Here is an 18878-nt window from a genome sequence, read left to right as displayed (position 1 = left end):
GTCCTCCCTGTGACTGTCATGGCTGATGTGAAAATCCAAGAGCAACCAGCCAGCACATGATGTGAAATGCAATTCATGTTTTTTTTTATAGGGGTAAACACAGCAAACATGACTCTGACTGTTTATAAGGTCTACTGATAAAGGGGAAGGTCTACTGAGCTGATGAAATAACAGAGTTTGGAGGAGGCTGGGACAAACCACAGAGGCAAAACCACTATTCTGTCACAATACAGAGTTCACAAAAAGTTAACAGTATATATACACAGCACAGTAAACTGGTAATAGATCAAGGAAAAATAAATGAGAGGGGGCTCAGGCCTGTGGAACAATGAACCTGAGGACAAACAAACTATTGTCTGGCTCCAAGAAAAGGATATTGTTGTCCACGTTGAGGTTACACTCTTACACTTACTGTAATCATGATTCAAATGGAAAATCCCTTTTTATAATGAGTCCTGTTCTCTCTCACTAAAGTGTTTAAAACTTTTCCTTCATGCCTTTAGTCCTAACATTTCCAAGGAGCCTGGCACTTGTGTTCAAATGAAAATGTTGGCATACCTTTCTCCCTTAATAAGCCACCCACTCCCTCCAGTTAAAAAACACAGACATGCCATTACTCACTTAAAGTTAAGGCTCTCCCACTTCTTCTGGGCTAGCCAGCCACCACACAATGACTTGCTACTGTTCAGAGTAGTGCTGGTGCCTCTGTAGCTGAAAGACAGAAAATCACCACAACTGGCATGAAAACCATTGCTGAATCCATAAAAACACAGTGTGCCAGTAACTTGGCCCAGAACACTCAAAAGTGCAAGAATGGGCATATGTGAGGGCATAAATTGACCAGCAGCTCAGACTGCCGGATCAGAATGTGGGCTGTCTTCTTAACTTTTAGTGACTCAGCACTGCACAGACCTCATAAGTGTACTTACTGTTTTTAACCAGAAATGGGCATTTCTGTAATTGCGTGACCTCAATACCAGAGCAACCGAGAAAGAAAGGAGAAAGAAATGGTTGTGTTAGCGTGTGTGTATTTACCTCTCAAGTATGGCATAGGTAAGGTAGTACCGACCAAGGAGATGACGAAAAGGAGAAGTGGGAGAAGCCTAAGGCACCATGCTGAAGTCAAAGAAGACAAAAACACCGGTAAACATACAAGGCTTATAAAAATTATCAGATTTCACACACAGTACATGCTGGCTTCAAAGTCTTGACACCTTAAAGTGAGAAAAGGACAATCATCCTGTGACAGAAAATAATCTACTGCTTTTAATCAACGACAAATGAAAGCTTTAGAAAAGTGGTCTGCTCAAGACTTGGCACCTCATTTACAACCGCTAACATCATTTTATCAATCTGTAGTCACATTTTCAAAACACAACTAGCCCAACATCGGCTTGTTCATACCATACCATTAACACAATTCATGTCGTTTCCACAGAATATGCAGTCAATTAATCCATGTTTTTCTTTACATACAAGCTAACCCAATACCAAAACCTTAAATAATGTATAAAGACTCTACTTTGTTACAATAGCAGCTCAAAATCTGTATTGAAACAGCTGATGAGTATTTCTGAATAAACATATCATTGAAACATTGAGAAATAGCTGATTTATTGTAATTTGGGTAAAATAGATAAACCACAGCAACAGTAATTCCAATTTAAACCAGAGACATATAGGTGTTGAAGTTCTTTCATTTACATACACATTGCACTAAAAAGGGGACTTCCTGGACTACAGTTTATGTAGTATCTGTACCAGGCTAGGTACTGAAAAAATAAACTGAAATAAACATTAAGAGATTTCCAGTAACTACCACTTTCTATTCAGAGACAGCTGCACAGGTCTCCAGGAAACAATACAAACAGTAGTGTGGTCACAGTGTGTGACTTGTGCAATAACCTATTTAGTATGATCTCAAAATGTTATTTCAAACAAGTTTCTAGTGTTCTTTCAACTAGTCAGATAAAAAAAATACATGACATTTGTGAAATCTAATGTGCACTGTGATCATGAGTTATGTGTGCTTGATTTGATTTTGACCAAAAGTGAGTGACTGAGTGAGTTCTGGGTTAACCCCTGCTGACTTGTTTTCATCTTCTCAATTTTTCCATTCATGCATACTGCACATGTAACGACGGTGGCCTCAGGTACTGGGGGCAGACATGCTAGTAAGGAGGCTGAAAACCACGCTAGCGCGTCTCTTCTGGCCTCGGGGAGTGAGGTTACTCACTGCACAGCCTTTCCTGGCTACCGTTACACACACTCTATGAGTTTCTGCCAGGGACAACAGCACTGTGTACAGTTAAGAGTACCATGTATAAAGCTGAACATCAGTGGTATGCTTTTGAATTTTGGATGGTAAGTATGAGATGGGCAGGTACTTCCAGTGAGTGACATCTAATATAGATACAGTATATATATAATATGTACAATATTATCTTAATATAATATTTTAAGCTTCAACCAGGAAGAGTGCCATCACAGTTTTCAAGACCATACATACATATCCAAAATAATAATAATGGATACATAAAAGATATTGGTAAATATGCGCATTTGCTTTCTTTCCAAGAGTTCGATGAAAAGACTAATTACCACTCTCATTTGTGTACACTAATGTGAAGCTTAGCTTAGTTTAGCACAGAGACTGGAAAAAGGGGGACAAAGCTAGGCTGGCTCTGTCCAAACGTAGCAAATATACGTTATAAGTTGATTCTTTAAATCACAACAAAAAGTGACAACTTGCAATGTTACAGGTGTTTATGTGTGGGGATATTTCTTGGCCATGAGATTATTTCAAACTGTGACCTCAAGGTCAATAGATCATTAATCTTTGACTAAGTCCATTTTGGTCCCTAATCCTCACATCATTGCATGTGAAATAACACAGATCAGATTAGTGCTTTACTGAATATCAGGAAAGTCGCATTCAAGTAATCTGCTATTAGCATTAACAATATCTGTTAAATAAATGACCACCACCCACAGCAAAAGAACTTACTTTTAGTTGCCTTCTGGGACATCTTCACGTGCTCCTTGGTCCTCTCATGTCTTCACAGTGCATGAGGTTATCCTGGTTACGGGCACAGGAAGCAGAAACACTACATAACATATCCTTTTAACTGCTTTTGAAATAGAAATTTCCCCTACTGAGAAGAAGATTTGAAAGAGGAACTGCTGTAAAATGTAAAATGCAGCGGTTCATTGAGTCATACTGAGACTCCCACGCACACACACACACACACACACACACACACACACACACACACACACAGAAAAAGAGATTGGAGTAAATGAGAGTGAGAGAGAAACAAATAAATGCAAGTAAGCAAAAACACAACAGGAGGGTGCACAGGAAAGAGAAGGAGAGAAACACAAAGGTAAAATAAAAACGAAAGACAGAGATAGAAGCTGAGAGAGAGAAGAGCAGCAGATGAAGGCTGATCAGTTTAAGAGGATCTGAGCTGGGGGGACATTTACAATCCCACAGCATCTCTGCAGCACTGTGTGCTTCGTTCAACTGTGCTATGCAGAGTTCAGACTACAGCTTAGAACAGATTAAAAGGCATTTAACGCTACATCTGACTATTTAATGCACAATGCACATCTTATCCACAATTTTCCTGAGGCCAGAGGCGTCCATACTACCAAATGGTTGTATTATGCCCAACACTGCATCAGAACCAGCACCACCGAAAATAGCAAACAGCAGGAGTGCACAACTGAATATCTATTTTGAGATGTGCTTGTGTGCGCATGTACTGTACATGCTACTTTGCAACAACAGTGTTATGGCATAAAATTGTTTCCTCTTACATTTAATCTTTTATGTATGATCTTTTAATATTATTATTAATGTTCTCGTTATGGCTTATAGATATTTGTGTATTGTGTTTTTATCCTTAACCTTTCCTCTCCTATGTCAGTCTGTCCACATTTACTGGGGTTTAGGACAGAGCTGTGAGATTGTTTTGGCGTTTTCCTCTCTTGTTGTTCCTCTCCTTTCCTGGAATGTTCATTCAAGGCCGAGAGAGGATCTCTGCTCCCCAAAACATAGAAACCTAGACTGTGTAAATGATGATGCATCCCTTTGCTTGGGGCCAGACACTCGAAGCCGCCCTAGGCAGCAGGTCTCTGGACCAGCTGTATATGTGTTTTAGTAATTCTCTGTTTATTCTCTTTTGTTAAATAAATTCTTCAAAGACAACGGTTGGTTGTAACTCAATTCTTTGCTCAACCCCTCACAAGGAATATCATTTCCACAAAAAACAGTAATGTTATACTGCTGTAAATTTACTAGTTAATTATGCACGCCCAAACTTGGAGACAGCAAAGGAGTGGAAGCCATATGACTGATTAACACCACCACAGGGAGTTTCTGGGAATTTTACTCTCAAGCCCCTCCCTGTGAAGCAAAATGGTCATTTCACAAGATAAAATATGATACTGCTTTCTCCAGAATCAGGGTGTAGTTTCTGGCAGTTACAGTGGAGCGGGTGTGTTTTCATTCTGAGCCAGATAAGCAGCTGGGCTGTGTTTGTTTCCTCAGTTATTGGAGGGACATGGTGTGTGTGTGTGTCTAATCTCACATACAAACTGGATCCATCAGCCTAATATTTTGTGTGCACATTTATGACTGTATGCTGACGGACCTTCGCTGATGTGGTGACACAGTATGAAACCTATTTTATTGACTAAGCCTATCATGAAGCTTAGACTTTCATCTTTAACGATATACGTTACGACATTGCAAAAGACATTTCTGGCCATTGGCTAGGCTAAAAATAAGGCTTGCCTAGTCTGTTGCAGGACACATTTTAGCCTTTGTCGTGGCTCACAAATCCATAGAAAAGTTGTGTGTCATCTTCAACTGGAGCATCTCTCAGATTAATTTCCTTTATGTTCCAATATGTTATGATCCACTCAAGTTAGACGCGATAAGAGATGAATAATTCGCCATTTTTGTTATCTTCACGGCCATCTTAACTGTAAGGGACAATTGAGTGAGATTCAAGTCGTCTTTGTTTGGAAGGGGAGAGTTGGGAAAACCCAGAATGCTCGGTTACAATGCATTTACACAATTCTATGCATCTTAAAGGAAACACACTACAAAAACACGTTGATCTGAAAAACGTTGCATACATCTATATAAGAACCATTACACTATACTATACAAAAACATTTTCTCCCCTTCATTCCACTACTCTCATGCATACACGCTTGGACACACAGCCTGCCCTGCACTCCCTGTTCCCCGAACACAAGCCAGCAGACACTGATCTGCAGTCTACTGAGTGGACTCTTCTAGTTTTACTTTGATTATCTTTGGTGTTTTGGACAAAACTTCCCAAACATCCCAAATGTCACTTTGGGCTTTGGAAATTGTTATTTTACATACAATCTATCATTAAAATGAATGCAGTCGTGAGAAATGAGTAGTTCCAGTGCACTTCATGAATAACACATGCTTAAATATTCCAAACTGATGCCCACGTTTACAGTTTTGTAAATGAGCTTCTCAAGAAATTGTGCGGCCCTCAATTAGATATAAAAAGCTACATTACTACTGTGCATCTTACCTTTTCCCCCTTTCATTTCCAATGAATAAATCCTCAGTGGCACAGATGTAATGAATCTGGGCTTCTCCCTGTAATAAAAGCAAAACATAATCTGACACATGAAAACAACTGGAGGATTTCTGCACAATGTACTTGATGTGCAGCTTTGTTTTCTACCCATCTTTCTACTTGAATAAAATCCAAACAGGAAGGAAATACCAAAGAGCAGAGAGTTTTGTATAAAAGGAACTACATTTTTAAAAAAATAGGGCTACAACTAATGACTGTTTTCTCAATTACTTGATTAGTTGTTAAATGTATTTTTTTGTCCACAACCAAAAGACACTGTGTTTACTGTCACACAGGAGTAACAAAAAACAGAAAATATTCATATTTAAGAGCTTTTTTATTACTCAATTACCAAAATAATTGGCAGTTAATTTAACAGTTGACAACTAATTGATTAATCGTTGCAGCTCTAGTTTGTAACAAAGGTTTTGAGATGGATGTAGCAGGACTACAAATGCATTATTAAATTATGTTGAAATACAAAATATCATTCTTAAATACAGCAGTGTATATGGGCTTATCTTTTAGTCTTCACTTTATAGCATATAGCTAAAACTGAAATGACTATTATGGATTAATCAGATCTGATTATGAGAGATTAAATAACTACAATTTTGATAATTGATTATTTGATTAAGTCATCTATTAGCATTGCTTCGCTGGTTCCATCTTTTAAAATAAAAAAAAGATTTGCTTTTATTTGGGTCTTTAGGACAAAACATGTGTTTTAAAGATGCCAGCTAGCCCTCTAATCGCATTAACATCCAATAACAAAACCTATTACCTGCAGAGTAGGGATTGGCCGATCCTGATTTTTAGTAACCAATTAGACCGATGACCAATATGTGGAACCAATATACATTTGCTGTAAAAAAATTTATCTTGGTGTCAACACACACAAAAACACATAACTTGTTGAAAATAACAAGATTAAAGTTAATTGTCATGTTTAGTCTTTAAAAATATTAAATTTAATTAATTAAGAGATCCATCCCAGAGACAGACTTGTTAACTATGAGTGTGACATTGCTCCAGCCCACAGAGTGGTGAGTAGGGGAGACCAGGTATGGTTGTAACACTTTTTGCTTCAGCAATTATAACTCACTGAATTTGTTTTAGTGTTTAAAGTTGTTTTAGTGTTAATAATTCTGTGATATTAATAGTTTAGCTCAGGGGTCAGCAACAAAGTTTCAATGTCTGGTTAGCTCTGTCAATAGTACACTTTCAATCAGAGGGTGTTTGGTCCCCCATTGCGTGAACATATTTTTTTCCCTCTTCAACAAGTTAACTATAAAGAGACTGTTTCACATGCTCACAATAAAGCGTGTGGGAGTGTGTGTGTCCACATCCATCAACCTATGGAGGCTTATTTTCATTTCCCCTGCATCTCCAGGCAGAGGAAATTCCTGCGCTTCTCATTCAGGGGAATCACTATTCCTGAGAGCCATTTCAGAGGTGTGTTAAGCACGCCACAGACTCTTCTGACTATATTTCAGAACCTTTCAAAGTAAAAGCTCTCAACTGAATGCGAAATAAAGCAGAGCTGCAAAAAACTCTCGCGCTTAAGAGGCAGTGATTATGTGAGTAACTGTTGCTGCCATGACTGAGATCTATTTCTGCACCAGCCACTATCAAATTATTTATTTATTTATCAGGCATGTGATTGGCAAAGGGCAAAAAAGCAGGAAAATAGACCCCCGACACCCCGATTAAACTGGCGGCGGAACTTTTTTGGTGAATGTGTTGCAGTGGGAATCAAAGACAAATGTCTAATCCACTGCGCCATTGCAACCTCTCTGTAATAATTATTATTTTGTATTCATTTTTTACCAAACAGCTAAATGTGCAACATGCAACATGAATAATTGAGTCTGTCACTAAATAATATAACTACTAACTTTCAAATTAGTTCAGTAGAAGTTAAAGAGGTAGTATTATGCTGCAGGTCCTCTTTTCACCCTGTGTTGAAGGCTTTGTTTTAGCTGGAGTGATACATGATCTTTGTTGGGAGTTGCACATGCGCAGTTCCTAGTTAAGCACTACAAGCCAATCAGAACAGAGAAGGGCAGGTCAGCGAAAGGCCGGTAATAGTGAATCAGAAGCAGAGAAAGGCGGGTCAGTGAAAAGACTGTAAACAGCTTCATTCAGCTGTAGGCTACATTTGGACTGGAGCAAGAGTTTGAGAGTGGTGAGTTATTAATCTGTAACAAAAGTCTCTTTCATCCATAAAGTTTTAACTGAGCTCTGTCTCTACATTACAGTAACAACTTCATGTCCATTGACTGCTTGGAGGGCAGCTAGTGTTTGGAAGGGAGGGGAGAGGTGTGTGCTGCAGCTCAGTGTTTTTCCACTGGTGTTTTTGAGGGCGTGTCGGAATAGTCGCTGAGCTAGCATTATGACACGTATTTTCATTGTGACGTCACAAGAAAGGGAAGTAAAGGCTGGACTACAAACCAGCTGTTTTCAGGCAGTGTTTTCTGTGGGAGATGGGAACTCACTTTGGGGTGGACTTTGGGCTTTTTCGCTTTGCAAACCTATTACTTGCACAAAAAAGATATATAACTCAATAAAGGAGAGGGGAAAAGCCAAAAACCATAATACCACCTCTTTAATTGATTATTTTTTATGAATAAGAGACAGCAGCAAAGGTTGTCGCCTGTTTAAGACCTGGTGGCCTAACTGTTATATTATTCAGGAAACTGTGATCAAACAGCCAGACCTCTGTCTGTTGATAAACTATAGGAAAAAGTTTGACATTTCGACTCTGGCAGCGGACGGGCGTGTGCGTGAGACAGAACGACCGCAACAGTTTCACGGGATCGCGCTAGTTACACAAAAGCCGTGGCCATGGTTACCTCACTGGAGCGCTTGTCTGCCTGTCTGTTGATGAGGAGCGCAGAGCGACCCGCGGATCAAAGCCATCTGAAAAGGCCTTCTATAAACCCCGTCACAACAATTCACAATTTTTTTTTTTTTATATAACCAAAACCTTTAACATAAGGACAACTTAAAAAGCAACCATTCATACAGCAAAGTCTGGCCTCTGTAGCTTATATGATTGATCAATCGACGACAAAGTCAAAGTAAACATTAAAGCTGCAAGCAGCGTTGGGCGGGCCCTCGCACTCGTAGCGCGTCCGCGTGTGAGCCGGCCGAGTTGCATATTCTGGAGCTCTGCCGGTGCGGCTGTGAATTTCCTACGCGGTTCCGACGCCTCATGAAGGTGCTATATGTCACTTCCTGTGTCCCCTATGTGGAGATACATAGCACTTGCCACTATGAATATAAATCGGTATTGGTGTGTAGATGTCTGCGGGGTGGGAGAGTTATCAAGCACGTAAAGTTTGTTTCAGATGTGAGCATGTACACTGAACAATAATGTACCCAAACAATAAATAAATTCCTTTTATATTTCCCTGCCTTGTTGTTTATGTGTACATACAGAGGAAGAATGTGAGAACAGCACACATTTCATCGTTACTGTGTGTTAGAGCATGGGAGAACAGTGGATACTTTTAATACAGCCCACACCCCTAATACTGTGTAACTATAACAAGTAGAGAACAGAAGAAAAAGATGTTCTTTCTTTACAACTGTCTGCATAGCTTATTCATATTGTGTAATGAATGAAAATAAATAGGCCTACTAGGCTCCTCTCTACTTTGACATTTAAGATTAGCTTGTTTGATCCACCTTCATACACATGTGACATTACTGTACAACTTGAGAAAGGTGAGTTGTTTTCTGCTCCAGCCTGCCTAAAAGAAAAGCGTTTTTGGGATTAAATGGACTTTATTAGCTGCTGCAGTGCAGGATGAACTCAGAATAGACCCATTTCTCACCTTATTCTAAATCATGCAACGAAGAAGAAGAAATGCATAATAAATCCTGGGACAAAATCTGTCCACAAATACTGTACAGCATGTAGTCTAATGAACAAGACTTGTGTTATAGCTGACTTGGGCAGTGAAATGTTTAATTTTCTTAATTCATGTGGTCATAGTTGTCCACAACTCAAATCAGAATATAAGAAGAAATGTTTTATACCACCTCAAGAAGGCTTCCTATCAGAAAGGTAGGAAGGTATTTCAAATGTACAACTGCAGTACTTAAATGTACGCATGTAACAGCTTTTATACTTCCTGTGAGTATAATCCAATCAATCTTATTTTCATACTGTATATCCGTTGTGTAATTTGATAAATTGTGTCGTATGTGGTGCTCGCATCAAGTACTACTGACACTTCATTGCCCTCTTCAGAGAAGACTCTGACTGCAACATGCGTCTTTGTAAAGAGAGAAACGGACAGAAAAAGTCTCTAACTCTGCCTGTCAGCTCGCTCTGCTCCGTTAAAACTGAATTTACCATACAGAATTGAATACGAGTGCACTCCAGATTTAGCTGCAGCCAGCTGACCGTGTGCTTCTCCCTATACCGCAGTTCTGTGTCCATGCATGCAGCAAACTGAAAGCACTGTCTGTCGGAGCGTCTACGTGAAAAGAGAAGGAAGACATTGCTGGTAGTATTGTCTTCAGAGTTGTTAAACACCTCAGCGCACTGAAGGAAGCCATCTGACTGTGTGAGGGGCAAGATCGTTGATGTCTGCAGGCAGAGTAGGAGCTCTCCTGTCTGACTGGTCCACCACTAGCAGAGAAGAAGACCCCTTGAGACACAGCCCCTCCTCATTTGCATAATGAGGCAGAAATGCATACAAAAATTTAAAAAAGACAGGCAGAAATAAATACCATGGGTGAAAATAAATAAGGTAAATAAATACAAAGGAAGAATAAAACAGACAAAAATATTAAAACACACACATAAATAAATACATAAAAAAATTAGTAATAAATAAAGTTGAATAAACAAATAAGGTAATTATAACAAAGGTGAATAAGTAAAGGCACTAATTAAAATATATACATTTTGTGTATTTAATTGGATGCTTATTTATTTATTGAGCATTTATTTATTTCTGTATTTATTTCTGACTGTGTCAGGATCGGTCCTCCATAGCGGGGTGGGAGAGTTATCAAGCACGTAAAGTTTGGTTCAGATGTGAGCATGTACACTGAAGTTACAACAACTTCCTGTGTCATGGCGAAGACTTGATCTCTGACGCCACGCCACGGACACACCCATTGACGAAAACTCGCAAATAGCACAACTTTTCATCTTCAATGCCTTTAGAAGGCACAGCAGAAATTTGAGGTCGGTCGGACTAAATCCCTAGGAGGAGTTCGTTAAAGTACGAAGTGTGTAAATCATCCAAAATTTGACGTAAAATTCAAAATGGCCGACTTCCTGTTGGGTTTAGGCTATGGCTCCAAGAGGCTTTTTTGTGCGTCTGGACAAGATACACGTACCACAGAAAATTCGTGCACGTAGGTGAAACGTGCGGCGGGGGCTGCTTCGTTAAAAGTCACTTCCTGTTGCCAGCAGGTGGCGCTATGTCTGTGGGTGAATGTCGGCATGTACATGTGTTCAGGGCGGGACTCTCATCCTACATGTACAGTTTGGTCCAGATGTGAGCATGTACACTGAAGTTACAACAACTTCCTGTTTCATAGCGAATCATCGACGCCACGGACACGCCCATTGACGAAAACGCGCAAATAGCACAACTTTTCATCGTCAATGCCTTTAGAAGGCACAGCACAAATTTGACGTCGATCCGACTAAATCCCTAGGAGGAGTTCGTTAAAGTACGAAGTGTGTAAATCATCCAAAAATGGCCGTAAAATTCAAAATGGCCGACTTCCTGTTGACTTTAGGCTATAGGTTCTTGAGGCTTTTTTGTGCGTCTTGATACGATACATGTCCCCAGAAAATTTCGTACATGTAGGTTGAACGTGAACGAGGGGCTAATTTTTCCAAATTTTCTAGGTGGCGCTAGCGAGTCATTTTGCAACGCCCATGTGCGAAACTTGTAGAATACGAAATTTTTCACCGGTTCTGACATGTTTGCAAATTTTGGTGAGTTTTCGAGAATGTTTAGGCCATGTCAGTTGAGCCTACTTTGCAGAAAAAAAAAAAAAAATATATATATATATATATATATATATATATATATATATAATCCGAGCAAATTCAATAGGGACCTCACACGGTCGTGCTCGGGCCCTAATTAGACAAAGCCTATAACAAGCAATAATCAAAACATGGGCCTACACTATTTATCCGATCCTTATTGTCAACTCAGTGTTGGGAAACTATATTATTTCTGTTACTCAGAAATAATATAGTTTGGCTATTACCTACTAGTTACTAGGGGTGGGAGAAATAATCGTTTCTTAGATGCATTGCGATGCGGACGTGGAAGATTATGAATCGATTAACAAATGTCTAAAAATCAATTATTTAAATGTTAATTGATAATGTAATGTTGACGGAACGCAAAAGGCGGAACTTGCAGAAGTGTAGCGCCCAGACTGTCTGTGGAGCACACACAACAGTCTGTATTCTGCACACCACTGCAATTAATAACCCCCCCCCCCCCCCCCACTAAAATGTCACACAATCATTAATATCAGTGAGCAAGTAATGATTTTAACTCGTACACTGCAAGCATGGTGACACTCGACACTTGGCAGCTCCCTGCGTATCCTGTGTGTGAGGCCGAGCGAATGAGAGAAAGTAAGCGGCAGAACATGCAGTGAAAGTTAGCGGAGGAAAATATTAGCTGTAAGTTTCTGTCTGGTAGTAAACATGCAGCGTAGGTCACTGTGTGTCCGTTAATAAAAGTCTGTAGTTTCCCAACTGCTGGAAAAGTGAAGGCTGTTAGCGCTAGCTAACATCTCCCCTGGAGAACGGCTTGCTTTCTGTCCCCCACACCAGACTCCAGACTTTTGGGGACAGATCCCAGCAGCCCCCACCCTCTGAAACTCATCCCCACAGAGATTCAAAATACTCCCTACCTGGACACTTTAAAAAATCTACTAAAAACCTAAAAAAAAAAAAAGAGCTAGCTGTCTCTCCCGAGGAGAGCCGTGCACCTCCAAGTGTAACATTACTGTTTAAAAACGATAACGATTCGAAGTACATATTAAATGCAGTTTAGAGTCATCAATAAGTTATAACACTCAGTAGATGTAGCATTCCTTGAGATTCAGCAAACAATCTGAGATGATACTGCGTTTGATCAGCGACGTTTCTGATATGGACACGAGGAGAGGAGCAGAGCAGAGAGAGAGCGTCACGTGTCGCTCTTTTGTTGTCTGGGTCGTGGTTCCCCAGAGGACTGCCTTTCTAAACTTTTAATGTCTAAAAAGAAAGTCTATTTGCGCGTATTATAATCAAATATTTTCCACAATCAAACCTCAATGGTCAAACAGTTGTAACGTTCTAAGTTAAGCATTTGGTAACAAGAAAAGTGGGTGACATTTATACATTATTGGCATTTCCGACTATGGTGTGTAATACTTATTTCGTCCACTTAGGGGAGCTCAGGTTACATGAGGAAAGCTTAGATTAACCCAAAACAATCTTTCCTTAGGAAATGGGGAATTCAGCCTTAAATTCAAGCTGGATAATTAATAGAGTATAGTATGACATTTCTTTATTATCATTTCTAAAGGAATTGTGTGAGAAAGTATTGTGAACAAGCATTGCAGTGTCCGTAATCTTGCTGAAAATAAAAACACTGTAAAAGTAACTTATTTAGATAGTAACAACAGACATCAGTTAATGCAGTGGGTCTTTGGAGACTGCAGTCTTTGTTTATTTAAAGTTCAGCTGTCCTGGATTATGTCACAAGTGGGTGTGAAAGGGGGTATCCCTTTGATGGGGTAATGAAACACAGAGCAAGGTCAGTTGCCACGGTTGTGTGTGTGGGGGGGGGGGCAATTTAGGGTTTCCTGCCTTTCCTATAGGCTGTTTGTAATCTCTGGTTAATTTCCCTTTTGTCAGTTTAACAGTCAGGCACCGCGTTATCAGCTGCGGAATCAAAAAGGTGCCAGTTTTAGGATCAGGCTGCTCAGGAATAGCACTTAGAGAAAGCAACTTTTCCACCCCCTTTCTGTTGGGGTCTCTTTAGCAGTCTGTTGAAGTTGATCTTTAACCCCCCTGCTCCTCTCTGGGAGAGGAAAAGAGGAATTTGGAGTAGCTCCAAATTTATTCAATATAAAATGCACAAATCCACACTGTTGTCCCACTACAATGGGTACTGGGTGTATGGCTCCTTATTTATCTTAAAGTATAAGGTAGAAGGTAAAAATACTCCTGCACACACAGAAATACACTGCATAATTACTTTTCATGATTTCATGTGAAACATGTTGTGAGTATTTTCACTTTTTAACTTACACTAGACTGATGTTCTTTAGCAAGAGTTCAGCTGTAATGTTTCATGTTTTATCTGTGGTATACGATTAGCTTTTCAGTAAGTAGTAATGACAGGGAGTGCTAATATATATATAATTTATTACAAGTGAACCATAAACCATATCTTTTTTTTAAATGGATCTATGATACAAATATGGACAATATTTAAAAGTCAACTTAAACAGAAGGAGAGAACCGGAGAGAAAGCCTTTCCACATCAGTCCTCCCCATCAGCATAATGAGGACTCCAGGTCTCTGCAGCTCTCTGGCAGCAGGTGGGACATCTAATCCACAGTGTGACTCTGGGAGGAAAATGTGTAATAAATTGTTCAGGCGATGAAAAATATAAAGTAAATACAGATGATTCTTTAATAAATAGAATAATGTGGTGAAGTAAATTTTCTAATGTAATTTAATTAAAATAGTGAATCTTTGATATATTCTAGATTCATTACACAAAATGAAGCATTTCAAACCCTTTTTGCTTTCATCTTGATGATTACTGTTTACAGCTCATGGAAATAAAAACTCCACTATCTCAATGTATAAACATTTTAGAATAAAAATACATTTCTGTATTATAAATTATACAGAAATCACTAGAGAAGAGCTCTTTAATCAGCTAATTAACTCTCTCAGTCTGGTTGTGATGCTCACAATGAACTTTTCTTCAGTATTCAAATTTTTTGAGATGGTCCTCTAAAAGATGCCTCAGTGTTTTAATGTTGACAGCACTGATTAGGCTGACTGCTGACGTACTGCGGTAAGCGTGTCGACTCATTTCCGTTTCCGGTGCTTGTGTGTTGGTACCGTGTTGTTGCTCTCGCTAAATAACAGTTACATTTGTTTGTTACAGCGGCCAACTGTTCGCTAAACACTTATTCTTAACAGTAATTTTGCCTAAGCACTCACAGTTCTTTCCATCTTTTAGTGACTGCTGTTCAATCTCATAGTTGTTCTAAAGTTTTGGTAGCTGACGCTACAGTAATTTAGCTTAGCCGTTAGCGACTTTAGCTTAGCAGCTAGCGATGGCTTCTCCTTCTCCCTCTCTCTCTCCTACTTTCTCCTGCTCGGTGTGTCAGATGTTTAGTTACTCCTCTGCCTCCTTTAGCGGTAATGGTACATGTAATAAGTGTAGTTTATTTATAGACATGGAGGCGAGGCTCAGTGACTTAGAAGTCCGGCTCCGCACCTTGGTAGATCAGTCTTTAGCTACTGTAGCTAGCCAGTCCCCGGTAGTCGGTGCGGAACGGCCTGAGTTAGCCTCTAGTAGCCGTCCTCCGGCATCCCCTGTGCAGCCAGGAAAGGGGGGCTGGGTGACTGTCCGAAGGAGGAATAGTCGTAAGCATTCAAAGTCCACGGGGCATCATCAACCTGTTCACGTTTCTAACAGATTTTCCCCACTCAGCGACACACCCGCTGAGAAACCAACTCTGATCATTGGCAGCTCCATTTTGAGAAACGTGAAGTTAGCGAAGCCAGCGGCCATAGTTAAGTGCATCCCTGGGGCCAGAGCGGGCGACATTGAGTCTTATTTGAAACTGCTGGCTAAGGATAAACGTAAATACAGTAAGATTGTTATTCACGTCGGCGGTAATGACTCCCGGTTACGCCAATCGGAGGTCACTAAGATTAATGTTGAGTCGGTGTGTACATATGCAAAAACAATGTCGGACACCGTAGTTTTCTCTGGACCCCTGCCAAATCTGACCAGTGATGACATGTATAGCCGCATGTCGTCATTCCGCCGCTGGTTGTCGAGGTGGTGTCCAGCAAACGATGTGGGCTTTGTTGATCATTGGCAGACTTTCTGGGGAAGACCTGGTCTGATCCGGAGAGACGGCATCCATCCCACTTGGGAAGGAGCAGCTCTCATTTCTAGAAATCTGGCCAAGTTTATTAGTGGACCAAATCCATGACAACCCAGAGTTGAGACCAGGAGGCAGAGTCGCAGTTTAACACACTTCTCTGCCCTTCTTTTCAGCAGTTACCCACCCAAAACCCTACGCAGAGTCGCAGTCTAACACACTTCTCTGCTCCTCCATTTCAGGAGTTACTTAGTGAAAATCCTATAGTGACGGTGTCTGCCCCCCGACCATCGAAATTATTTAAAAAGGTAAACAGAAGAGGAGCTGTGCATAAAAACCTCATAAAAATTAAAACCACAAGAGCAATAGTGCAAACGAATAGGAGAGTTAAATGTGGACTCTTAAACATCAGATCTCTCTCTTCTAAAGGTGTACTAGTAAATGAACTAATATCAGATTATGATATTGATTTATTTGGTCTTACTGAAACCTGGCTGGGTGATGGAGAATATGTTAGCCTAAATGAATCCACCCCTCCCAGTCATATTAATACTCACATTCCTCGAGGCACAGGCCGAGGAGGTGGAGTTGCAGCTATCTTCGACTCTAGCCTACTAATCAGCTCTAAACCTAAACTAAACTATAACTCATTTGAAAGTCTTGTTCTTAGTCTTTGCACCCAAGTTGGAAATCACTGCAACCAATTCTTTTTGTTATAGTGTACCGAGCACCTGGCCCGTACTCTGAATTCTTATCTGAATTTGCAGAGTTTTTGTCAACTTTAGTCCTTAAAACGGACAAAGTTATTATTGTAGGAGATTTTAATATTCATGTGGATGTTGAGAATGACAGCTTCAGTACTGCGTTTATCTCTTTGTTAGATTCCATCGGCTTCTCTCAGAGTGTTCATGAACCGACTCACTGTTTTAACCACACCCTCGACCTTGTTTTGGTATATGGTATTGAAATTGAACATTTAGTGGTGTTCCCACAGAATCCCTCTTTATCCGACCACTGTTTGATAACTTTTGAGTTTGTATTGCTGAACTACTCGCCATTGGGCAAAAATTTCTATACAAGATGTCTGTCTGATAGTGCATAGCTAAATTTAAGGATGCGATTCCATCAGCTCTAAATACATTATCTAGTCACAAAGTAACGGAGGACTCCTATGCTAATTTCAGTCCCTCCCAAATCGATCATCTTGTTGATAGTGCTGCAGGCTCGCTGCGAATGACACTCGACTCTGTAGCCCCTCTAAAAAAGAAAATACTAAAACAAAGACGGTTAGCTCCATGGTATAATACTGAAACTCGCAAATTAAAGCAAATATCACGGAAACTTGAGAGGAATTGGCGTTCTACCAAAGTGGAAAATTCTCGTTTAATTTGGCAAGATAGTCTTAAAACTTATAGGAAGGCCCTCCGTAATGCCAGAGCAGCGTACTACTCGTCATTAATAGAGGAAAATAGGAACAACCCCAGGTTTCTTTTCAGCACTGTAGCCAGGCTGACAGAGAGTCACAGCTCTATTGAGCCAAGTATTCCCATAGCTCTCAGTAGTTACGATTTCATGAGCTTCTTTAATGATAAAATTCTAGCTATTAGAGACAAAATTCACCAAGACCTGCCCTCAATTGGCACCGACTTATCTCTTAACTCAGGAACCTTAGAAACAGCTGTAGAACCAGATACATGTTTAGACTGTTTTGCTTCCCTCAATCTTTACCAACTAACTTCAATAATTTCTTCATCTAAACCATCAACCTGCCTCTTAGACCCCATCCCGACTAGGCTGCTTAAAGATGTTTACCCTTAGTCAGCACCTCTATACTAGATATGATCAATCTATCTTTATCAACAGGCTATGTACCACAGTACTTTAAAGTAGCTGTAATTAAACCTCTTCTGAAAAAGCCCAAACTTGATCCGGATGTTTTAGCCAACTATAGACCTATATCTAACCTTCCATTTCTCTCTAAGGTTCTGGAGAAAGCAGTTGCTAAACAGCTGTGTGACTTTCTACAGAGCAATAGTTTATTTGAGGATTTTCAGTCAGGATTTAGAGCTCATCATAGCACAGAGACAGCACTGGTGAAAATTACTAATGACCTCCTTATTGCATCAGACAAAGGACTTGTCTCTGTACTGGTTTTATTAGATCTTAGTGCTGCATTTGATACCATTGACCATCAGATCCTATTGCAGAGACTGGAATATTTCATTGGCATTAAAGGAACCGCTCTAAGCTGGTTTAAGTCCTATTTATCAGATCGATTTCAGTTTGTACATGTTAACGATGAGTCCTCCATGCACGCCAAAGTTACTCATGGAGTTCCTCAAGGATCTGTCCTTGGACCAATCCTCTTCACTTTATATATGCTTCCTTTAGGCAATATTATCAGGAAATTCCATAAGCTTTCATTGTTATGCAGATGATACTCAGTTATATCTATCGATCAAGCCAGATGAAACTCATCAGTTAGCTAAACTTCAAATGTGCCTTCAGGATGTTAAAACCTGGATGACCTGTAATTTTCTCATGTTAAACTCAGATAAAACTGAAGTTATTGTTCTGGGGCCTAAGCACCTCCGTGACGCATTATCTAAAGATATAGTTTCCCTGGATGGCATCACCTTGGCCTCCAGCACCACTGTGAGGAATCTTGGAGTTATCTTTGATCAGGACATGTCGTTTAAGTCTCACATTAAGCAAATTTCAAGGACCGCCTTTTTTCACCTACGTAATATTGCGAAAATCAGGAACATCCTGTCTAAAAATGATGCAGAAAAACTAGTCCATGCATTTGTTACTTCTAGGCTGGATTACTGCAATTCCTTATTATCAGGCTGCTCGAAAAAGTCCGTTAAGACTCTTCAGCTGATCCAGAATGCTGCAGCACGTGTTCTGACAGGAACCAGGAAAAGAGATCACATTTCTCCTGTCTTAGCTTCTTTGCATTGGCTTCCAGTAAAATCCAGAATAGAATTTAAAATCATTCTTCTTACCTACAAAGCTCTTAATGGTCAGGCACCATCTTATCTTAAAGAGCTCATAGTGTGCTTTCTCGTCTCTCTCCTCTCTCCTATCACTTCCTGCAGGTTTTCTGGCTCTGGA

At 40.0% G+C, this 18878-nt stretch overlaps 1 long non-coding RNA gene across 1 annotated transcript; it reads right to left on the bottom strand.

The window, feature by feature from the left end:
* Positions 1–348: 348 nt before the first annotated feature.
* LOC119883031 lies at positions 349–5929 on the bottom strand. The gene is made up of 4 exons (XR_005440577.1): positions 5586–5929; positions 3008–3079; positions 1036–1116; positions 349–711 (listed from the first exon to the last, which is right to left on the bottom strand). It is a non-coding gene; the product is annotated as an uncharacterized LOC119883031 (long non-coding RNA).
* Positions 5930–18878: the final 12949 nt, after the last annotated feature.

This window comes from Micropterus salmoides, unplaced genomic scaffold, assembly GCF_014851395.1.
Source record: "Micropterus salmoides isolate LMB-PRFRI ecotype aquatic unplaced genomic scaffold, ASM1485139v1 Ms_hic_scaffold_3, whole genome shotgun sequence".
Classification (NCBI taxonomy): Eukaryota; Metazoa; Chordata; class Actinopteri; order Centrarchiformes; family Centrarchidae; genus Micropterus; species Micropterus salmoides.
Note: the sequence above shows the minus strand (reverse complement) of the source record. Positions and strands in the feature narration are given on the sequence as shown.